At 37.7% G+C, this 9,256-nt stretch overlaps 1 pseudogene; it reads right to left on the bottom strand.

Moving 5' to 3' along the window:
* Positions 1 to 8,436: 8,436 nt before the first annotated feature.
* LOC136278782 (uncharacterized) lies at positions 8,437 to 9,191 on the bottom strand (annotated as a pseudogene).
* Between the last annotated feature and the right edge of the window lie 65 nt (positions 9,192 to 9,256).

Genomic DNA, 9,256 nt, shown 5'->3' with positions numbered 1-9,256 from the left:
CTATGAGTAGCCGTATCCTTCCCCCCAAGGTGAAACGGAAGCAAAGTTTAATACCAACCTGACACTTCAAAATATGAGAAACATCTCAAAATAATTTCATAGTGGCGTCTCTGACACGCGATTGAAACAAAAAACTTTTCTTTGCAGATATTTCAATAGGTTTGATCTGCACATCATGGAAACTTTGAAGAAAAATTTAACAATTCGCAAAGAGAGAATTTACCATTTCAATCAGTGGCAAATGCTCAAAGAGCCTCTTAATTTGCGAGGCGAGAAAAGTCCTTGAGTTCAACAGGGTGACCCTCGATAAAATAATGGAAAGGTGGAATGACGGCATATCCTACCACGTGGAATGCCTTATTGTATGAAATAAGTCTCACAAAAATGGAATCGCTATGAAATAAGAAAATAATTTATAATTAACAGGAAGCCTAGTTTTCTCATTATTGGAGCCTAAAGGTAGACTTCCGAGGAACAGTGTGGTTCTTGAGCTAATAACTATAAATTATTATTAATATTACTATTATTATCATTACTGTTATCATCATTATTATTGTTTTTGTTCATATCATTATTTGTTGCCATTTGATTAGGGATTGAATCATCTTTCCCGTGAGGAGCAGGATACTCATAAATGTGTGGGATGCGACAGGTTTTCTGTTTTGCACGTGAGACAAATCTTTTGTAACACTACCTTCTAGCATCATCAAACAACCTCTACTTCTTTTCAATGCTATAAAAAATTGGGTAAGATTTCCGCACAGCCCCATACTATTGTTAAATAAATCTGTTTTCCCAACGGCAATGAATCGTTTTTATCGTTGTTTTCTCTATCCAAGAACTGAATGCATAATGTAGTATGGGGCTGTGCGGAGATTTTACCAAAAATTGTGCTACAGCAGTAGCCACATGCAGTCTTAACTGTCTATTTTTTGTATAGCAGAAGGCTTCGCTAACCTTCTCAAACTCATTAATAATTCACGAGGTCAGCCACCAACCACAAGATGTATACCACATCACGAGCATGTGTTTGGATACCCAATGAAAAACAGTACACCACTTTCCAGTGAGAGTGGTTTATACCACATAAAATATGCACAATGACAACTTGCACAAAATCAATAAATATTTATTACTCACAAGTAACCTTACTTTTACAATGTCTCATTTTCTTATTTAAGCCCATTTACAAAAACAATTACCTCACTATCATTAAACTTGACATATTCGGTAAGACATGTCCAAAGGGTTGAATGCAGCACTTCCATTTACATCAGAAAGGTGGCGCTTCAGTCCGCAAATAATGAGTACAACGAACGGGATGGATAGCGTTCCCCAGAAGAGTTGCTTACTTTTTGAACGAACTTCGACAGTCAGTAGTTCACACTGCATGCAGACATATCTGTAATTGCCTTGTCCAAAGTTTGTACTCCTCAGCTTCTTTAAAGTCTTTCGTGGTAGAAAGGCCGCCGGTTCCAAAGTATAGGACTTCACTAATCGATTCTGTTTCCATTCCTCGAAAACCTTACACGACCATTTGGTTTTATAAGCTGCTGATTTTGGTCCTGCATTATCAACACTTTTCTTATCATTCTCCACACTTTTCGGCTGCCGAAATCTCTCGAACGACTTTGTTGCGGTATACATCCTGACTGGACGACAACTCGTAAATGCTTGTAACTCCAACAATTTTCACATCTCAGATAAATTAAATCGAATCACAAATAAAAATTAATTACGCCGGTAAAAACATCGTTGGTATAGAAATTATCGAGGAAGGAATGTTAGACAGCAAACAATTCTAATTTGAAGTCTTTGTTTACTATTTCTTTAAAACTCGTGCTTCGTGTTTCATCAGGGTATCCAAACACCTCGAAACAATAACAGCACTCGGCCTACAGCCTCGTGCTTTCATTTGTTTCTCGGTTCTTGGATACCCCGATGAAACACTCGCTCTCGTTTTGGAAATAGTACTTCGTGCCCTTCTGTCCCACAATATTCCAATACTCCCACGTCGATTAGAAACTACGGAGTTACCGTTTTTTTTCTAACGGGAACTCATTGTTTCCTTTGTCCCTTATTGCTTTCATCTATGAAAAAAAAATTTAGGCCCGTACAGGATATGAACCCATGACCTCTGCAATACCAGTGCAGCGCTCTACCAACTAAGCTAACAAGCCAACTGGGAGCCGATTATTATGTTGGATCGAAATAAACCTTCCAAGCGGTGAATAATGACTGTCAATATATGAAAATCATATCCTTAATAACCCTTTTACGCTCTCTCACTGAAGTAGCTTTTAATTGCTGCCACCAATGACTCTTACGCGCCTCAGAATTTTTCAATCCACAGATCTTAGAGCAGCGAACAATAAGAAAAAATTTATCTTTCAAATCGGCACTCTTATGGTATCAACGGGCGCTTTTTATTCAACTAATTTATTCGTGTTTTTCTGTCACCATATTTACACCCATAGTGCAGCTCCATTTTCTGCATATAAACACACACACAACACACAATTCCTCTCTTCGCTGAAATAATTTTTGCGTGGTAATCGAACATTAAGTTTGTTCTAGAAGTCCCACAGATTGAAGCTTGTATTGAATTTAGAGAATTTCGAAGTTAAGTAGTCCGGAGCTAATCCATGTAGACATTTGAATACCAAGGTGCCCTTTTGTATGTTCCGCCGGTAGTCAAAATTTTCTGCCCCAAAATTTCTAACAATTGGCCAGCGTCAGCGTCATAATTTGATAATGTCAGAAAGCAAGCTGCTCTATTCTACAATTTTTGCAGCTTGTCTTGTAAGGTTACCCCACAGGTTCCCCAAACATTACTACAGTAGTTAAGGCGAGGTTCTATATAACTGGATGCAAGGTCGGTTGGCAACCACTTCCTCAGTTAACACGTTTCATGGCTCCGATTCCAGAAGCGATCTTTTGGGTTGATTTTTTCGATGTGGCAATTCCAGCTCAGATTTTCGTCAGTTGTTACACCGCCGGAGTGATTTTGTAGTCCGCAAAACCTCAGCCACCCGAGTACCATTCATTGTGACTGATTGGGAAGCAGTAGGGGCCTTTGGACAGATCCTATCAGCATACATTCGGTTTTATTCATATTAAGAGTGCGTTTGTTTGCGTTTAACCAAGTATCAACACTCAATAGGTCCTCACTAAGACATGATTCAATGTTGCCTACATCATCATCTGGTATGTGAGATGGAGAAAACTACGAAAACCCGACTAATGGTCGCATAGTATATGGTGCTCCTCTAAACAGGCATGTAATAGTTCGCAAACTGTTGTCTCCAATACTTTGACCTCAGCTAGGATAACCGAGATCAGACGGTAATTGTTTACGTCATCTCGATGACCTTGCTTGACGAGGAGCGTGACTTAAGCAGATCACCAGTCTTCTTGGAGTTTACCCTGTCTGATAAAATGGTTAGAAATATCGCATATAGGCCCACAAACGAGGTCCGCGCGCTCCCGAATAAGTCTCGCAAATATTTTCTTTAGGCCAGTTGTATTAGACTTGTTTAGTTTGTTTTTAAGTAAAAAGACTGTTTGCTTAGTTGGATGGAGATGAAATCGTGTATCTGTGCAAGTGAGATACCTTTGGTGGTCTCCGCCATCCGCGTTAATCTCACTGTCAAGTTTTGAACCAGTGGTGGAAAAGTGGTTATTAAACTCTTTTGATATCTTCTCTGGATTGGTTACCGTCAATCTATTCACTTCAAGTGACGTCACTGGCGTTTTCTCAGATTTACGGGGCTGTCTGCCAAGTCTTTCGAGAGTCACCTGTGTGCTCTGCAAAACTTTTCGATAGTATGCTTGTTTGACTTATCTCATTTCTTTGTTAGTTACATCCCGTTGTCTTTTGAATCATATCCAATCATAGGGAGCATTTGACTTAATGGCTTTATTTTTAAGATGTATCGTTTATGCATGGGACCTTTTGTCCCTGGTGTGATCCACGGAGAACTACGCGCTAACGTGCTTTGTCCTCAGTGGAGCGTGGTTGTTAGCTTTTGCCAAAATTGTATGTTTCCATACTTGCCGCATCTCATTCGGATTGGAGAATGTATAAAGGTTCTCTAAAGATTGGGATGAGATGTTATTTCGAAAGCTTTGTTCGTCAAATTTCTGGAAATTCTCATAAGTTACTGTGTTATTTCCATTAGAAATCCCGTTCAGGTCTAATTTTTTTGTGGGCAAAAACCATGCTTTGATTACTAATCGCGGTGTGAGGAACTCCTAACACGCAATCTTATTCACACAATTGCTATATATTAGATTAACTAAAGCTGATGAAGTCGCTGTTACCCTTGACGGTTTGGAGATGAGTTGCTAGAATCTATAAACATCAGCAATACTCATCAGTTTGAATGTGTTTTTGTCATATCGAGTAGAAATCATGCTGCATTTAAGATCTCCCACTACGAAATTCAAAACCCGAAAAAATACCAATGGGAACGTCGAATGGTCTATACCACGTGACAACTACAACTGGTTTTGATCAAGGTCTTTTAATATTCTAGCAGAGATAAATAGTTGAGAGAGGTAATTAGTTAGTAGCTTCAACCAAAGATCACTTAATGAATATTACCTGCTTGCTGTTTTAGGATTTAAGGAAACAAATTTTATCTACAAAGGGTCTCAGTGATGTTAACCATTAGACGTAAAACGGCCAAAAGAATTAACTCTTGGTCGTAAAAATTTTTCGACGACAGGCAAGGTCATAATTTCTTTAAACAGTCCTGCTTCAAAAGGAACTAGGAAGTGCACTGTAATTCAAGCTGGCACAGATCAAAGAAGATATACATATATATACTTCCCATCACCTTTCAACCATGCATGACTGGACTAAAAGAATATTAAACATTTAGGTACCACCATTCAGCGCTTTGGCTGTGAGATCTATTTTGTCATTTTTATGTTACACTTCTTCTTCTAACGTGCTTATTTGGTTACCACTCGGTTGGCTTGCGTGTTTTCTACGCATGCAGAAGATCGGATATGCCCTTGCGTTAATGTTAGCAACACCAATTTCTGTGATCACGCTACACCTTAGAAGAATATGTGAAACAGAGACGCTTCTATTGCCATGTTCATAAAATCCCCAGGTTTATACTGTAACAGCCGCTGTTCTTCTGTGGCTGGCGCAATGTTTGTCGACAACGTCGTCTCAGGAAAAGTAAACAACTTACTTTGGACTCCTTCCTACAACGTTAGGTTTTCAGACAAATGTCTAAAAACCGTTTTAAAGCTGTAAGAGGTATTCATTTACTTACCCACCAAAATGCAAGCGCTTTAGGCATCGACCAAATATAAAAAACTTTGTATAGAGCTTTTTTTCCGCCAATAGGGATTATAACGAATAAACGAAAAGTTGTCGATAAGGGAACTTAAAAAAAATTGCCTTTTTATGGAAAAAATACGTTTTCATTTTTTCCAATAAAACAAATGTAATTGATAAAACTGAACAAAAGCAATTTTCACCGAGCTTGTAAAGTTGCATGATCAAATTCAGTTGCGCGAGCTTACTTCATTTGAGGTATCACAGAAGGAAAATCAGCGTTTTCGTTCAAACTGAGATGGCGTGAAAATTAAGCGCACTATCCTCTAAAATTGCACAATTTCCTAAAGCTTTATATACACTGATTTCGAATATTTAATTTTATTTTATATTTTACCATTAAAGACAATGGGAGATTATTCTTCCACGCCGAGACGTTTTACAAGATAAGTTTATGAGACGGCGCATGAACACGTTTCATTTTTATCGGAACGTAATACGGTACATATTGAACTAAAAAAATGGTGTTTAGGATTTGTGCTTTAACGCCTCGTTATTTTTTAATAGTTTTTGTAACTTCAAAGTTGCGCTTTTGAGCAAAGTTTTCAATGTAGACGCTATATCTTAAGAAATAAGAAGAAAAAAAACGGAAATCGAGGACGCTCTTTAGGGGTTCATTATATATCCAACATTATCTCCAAATTTCAGGAAAATTGACCGAATATTACAGTAAATGGTCTGAACCCGGGGTAACATGTAATAGTGTAGTTTGATCGTTCGGGGGAGTGTAGTCCTGAGAAGGACTGTTGTCGGTAGTGGTGACTGACGTTTCGACAACCTGAGCGGAAGTCATCATCAGAGTCAAGTGAAAGTTGTTGTCAGTCGAATGTACTTAGTCCGGTTTGAATAAACTGATTGGTCGGTTTGGATCCGTTAGTGAAGTTAGTTCGTTCTGTTCGGTTCGTTTGTTATGTTAATGTCTGTAAATTTTGAAATTCCAGCCCAAATTGCACTCCACTCGGTTCAGTTACTATTATGAAATATTAATTTTGGCTTTCTGTGAAACAAAAAAAAAAACAACAACAAAAAAAAAACCATAACTTTTCTAATATTGTAGCTCAATGGTACCTACAATTCAATGTACGCGCGTACTTGTTGTGGGCAAATAAGTAAAATAATAATAATAATAACAAAAAAAAACCACTGGATCCTCGAATAAAGCAATAAATTTCCACCTCTGACTCAAGTATAAAATCTGATGGCCTGTGTATTCCCGCGAGTTCAAGTTGATGTCGATCTCAAACCACATTCCGTTTCGTGTGTGCAGCCACTGCCACAATGTATTACTTTGGTATTTAAGGCTTACTTTTGATATAAATTCAAATCATTCCGACGGACTTGTCAAAAGTTGGGGTATTCTTCTGCTGCAGACTTGAGGAAATGGTAAATACTCTTGTTGGAAAACATAATAAATTTGCATATCTACGAAACCATCGTCACGGTTTGATAATTTTTTTTTACCGTTTCTTTTCTCGCATGTTTTTCATTTTTGAAATCTGTTCATCTATGAACAAACGTTGTTCATGCTAAATCCATACCTCATGTATCAACAAACACAGACAGTCATTTGTTTGGATCATGTCTTGTAAATGATACTTCAGATAGGTTTCATACTTCAAACAATCTCAATGACAATATGTCAAAAGCAGCATTAAAGAATGGAAGTGTTTCTATTAATCCTACCACTTGTTCTTCTACCAGTTCTTTTTCAAACAATGTTCCTGTATTACCGTTACCTCCAGGTAACATTAACAATAACTTGAAGCACCCCACTGATACAATGAAAGGCACTGATTCTAATAGCGCCAATGCAAATGCTGGTTGTTCTGTGCCACATTCACCTACAGGTAGCATTGACAATATAGGAAACTGTGCAAGTGATGATGACATCGAAATAACAAAACTAGCTGAAGGGGAAACCAACAAACATGCATCCCTTGGTAATCTTTCTGATAACCATTTTGATACCATTCTTTCTCCTACTGGTTGGCTGGACTACACTATAATTCAGCAAGCTCATGCCTGTTTACAGAAAGTTAACCCATTCACTGAAGGCTTCCAAAAACCAACTCTTGGCCCTGTTCGAAATTTTGATATCATGACTGGAAAATTTGTACAGATATTACACACGGGACATTCTCACTGGGTATGTATCAATTCGGTTGGATGTCAACCTAATGTGGTTAATCACTTTGATAGTCTCTCCCATGATATCATAGAAAGAGAGGTCAAAGAACAGGTTGAAAGTTTGATGGCAGACAGCAATGTTGAAATCACTAGTATGCCAGTTATGACAGTACAACAGCAGCAAAATGGCAGTGACTGTGGGATTTTGTGCAATTGCTTTTTCAACATGCATTGTTTATGGTTTGGACCCCAGAGACATGATATTTGACATCCTTGGGATGCGTCCGCACTTATCTTAGTGTTTGAAAGATGGCATAATTACCTCTTTTCCTACATGTTAAGTCAAATGAAAACGAAGTTTTGCTGTGAACTTCATAAAAAAAATATGAACACTACCTGTTGTTTAATTTAAATAAATCTAATGATTACATTAATTTTTAAATTTCAAACAGCAAAGTTAAACTGCTTATTTATTAATAGCTTGTTATTATGATCAATAGATAGCTATGTTTATTCTAACCACTTTCAACTTCAATAATGTAGCTGAATTACAGGTCAGTTGCAGGAATGATGAAAGTTCCAGAGTCTTTTTGGGAATTAGAATAGGTTGTTTTGCATCAAAAGATGCTTGTAAATACATGGTCAATATAACTTTTCTGATGGTCCTTTTCATGAAATAGCATAACATAAAATCAATGAACTTTTCTATTTTCAAACATCAACGTGTGGAACCAAAAAAAAAATTAATTACTGAACTTGAGGCCAATCATGACCAATTCTACATTTCTCGATGTTATTGAACTACAATCTTTAGCAATTAACAATTTATCTTTATCTTTAAAGATATCATGATGTTATGATATCATGCTTAAGTAACTTCAAGTGTATCTGTCACACAAAGGACTATTTACAAGTATTTTCCGGGAAATGAAAATGTAAGAAAAGTTAAGTCTCTAATCAAAAGGCACTACTGTGGGGCAAATATTTACAAGAGCAGAACATACCCTGAGAATGTGGTCAATCACTGGTGTGGGACTAGTAGGGTTACTCATCAAGAATTCTGCAGAAAGTGTTCCTTGTAAAATTGTGTATTTCCTTCGTAAGCGACCAATAACCCTTTCAACATGGATTCTTACATTAGAAATATTTCTGGTCTTCTCTACATCTAGAGGATCAAGTTGTTTTTTTCCTTTGGTAAAAGCAGGAATCACCAGCTCTGATCTTCTGAAGGCCACACTCTCATGTATTGTAAATCCTCTGTCTGCCATGACCATGTCACCAGGTACCAGCTTGTCCAGGACACCACAATTTTCAGTAAGAAACTTGTCAGATGTTCTACCACCCCAAGCATTGGACACAAAGAGATGGTGCCTTGAGGGGTGATACCAATGAGGACTTTAATGGTGTTATGGTGCTTGTAAGATGAAGAGGTTTCTGCTCGAGCCAACAGATTAGAAGATTTTTCAATGAAAATCTCAAAACAGTCAATTATGACTGTAATTCTCTTCCCAAAGGAGTACTGAAAACACTCTGGCATGGTACTCCAGATTTCTGCACGTTCAGGCCAGTGAATCAGTGGAGATAGTCTAGTGTCCATTACACTGATACATGATGAAAATATTCTGGAGATCGTTGCTGCTGATATTCCAAATCGGTATGCCAGGTCTTGAGAAGGCACATCAAGCCTTAACTTTAACAAAACTATCATAAGAATACGGAAGGCAGGCCGGTATAAAAACGTACTTTGTCATCATCCCGCATGTCTTCGAGGTC

The sequence above is a fragment of the Pocillopora verrucosa genome, chromosome 1, assembly GCF_036669915.1.
Source record: "Pocillopora verrucosa isolate sample1 chromosome 1, ASM3666991v2, whole genome shotgun sequence".
Taxonomy (NCBI): Eukaryota; Metazoa; Cnidaria; class Anthozoa; order Scleractinia; family Pocilloporidae; genus Pocillopora; species Pocillopora verrucosa.
This window is presented reverse-complemented; position numbering and strand designations above follow the sequence as displayed.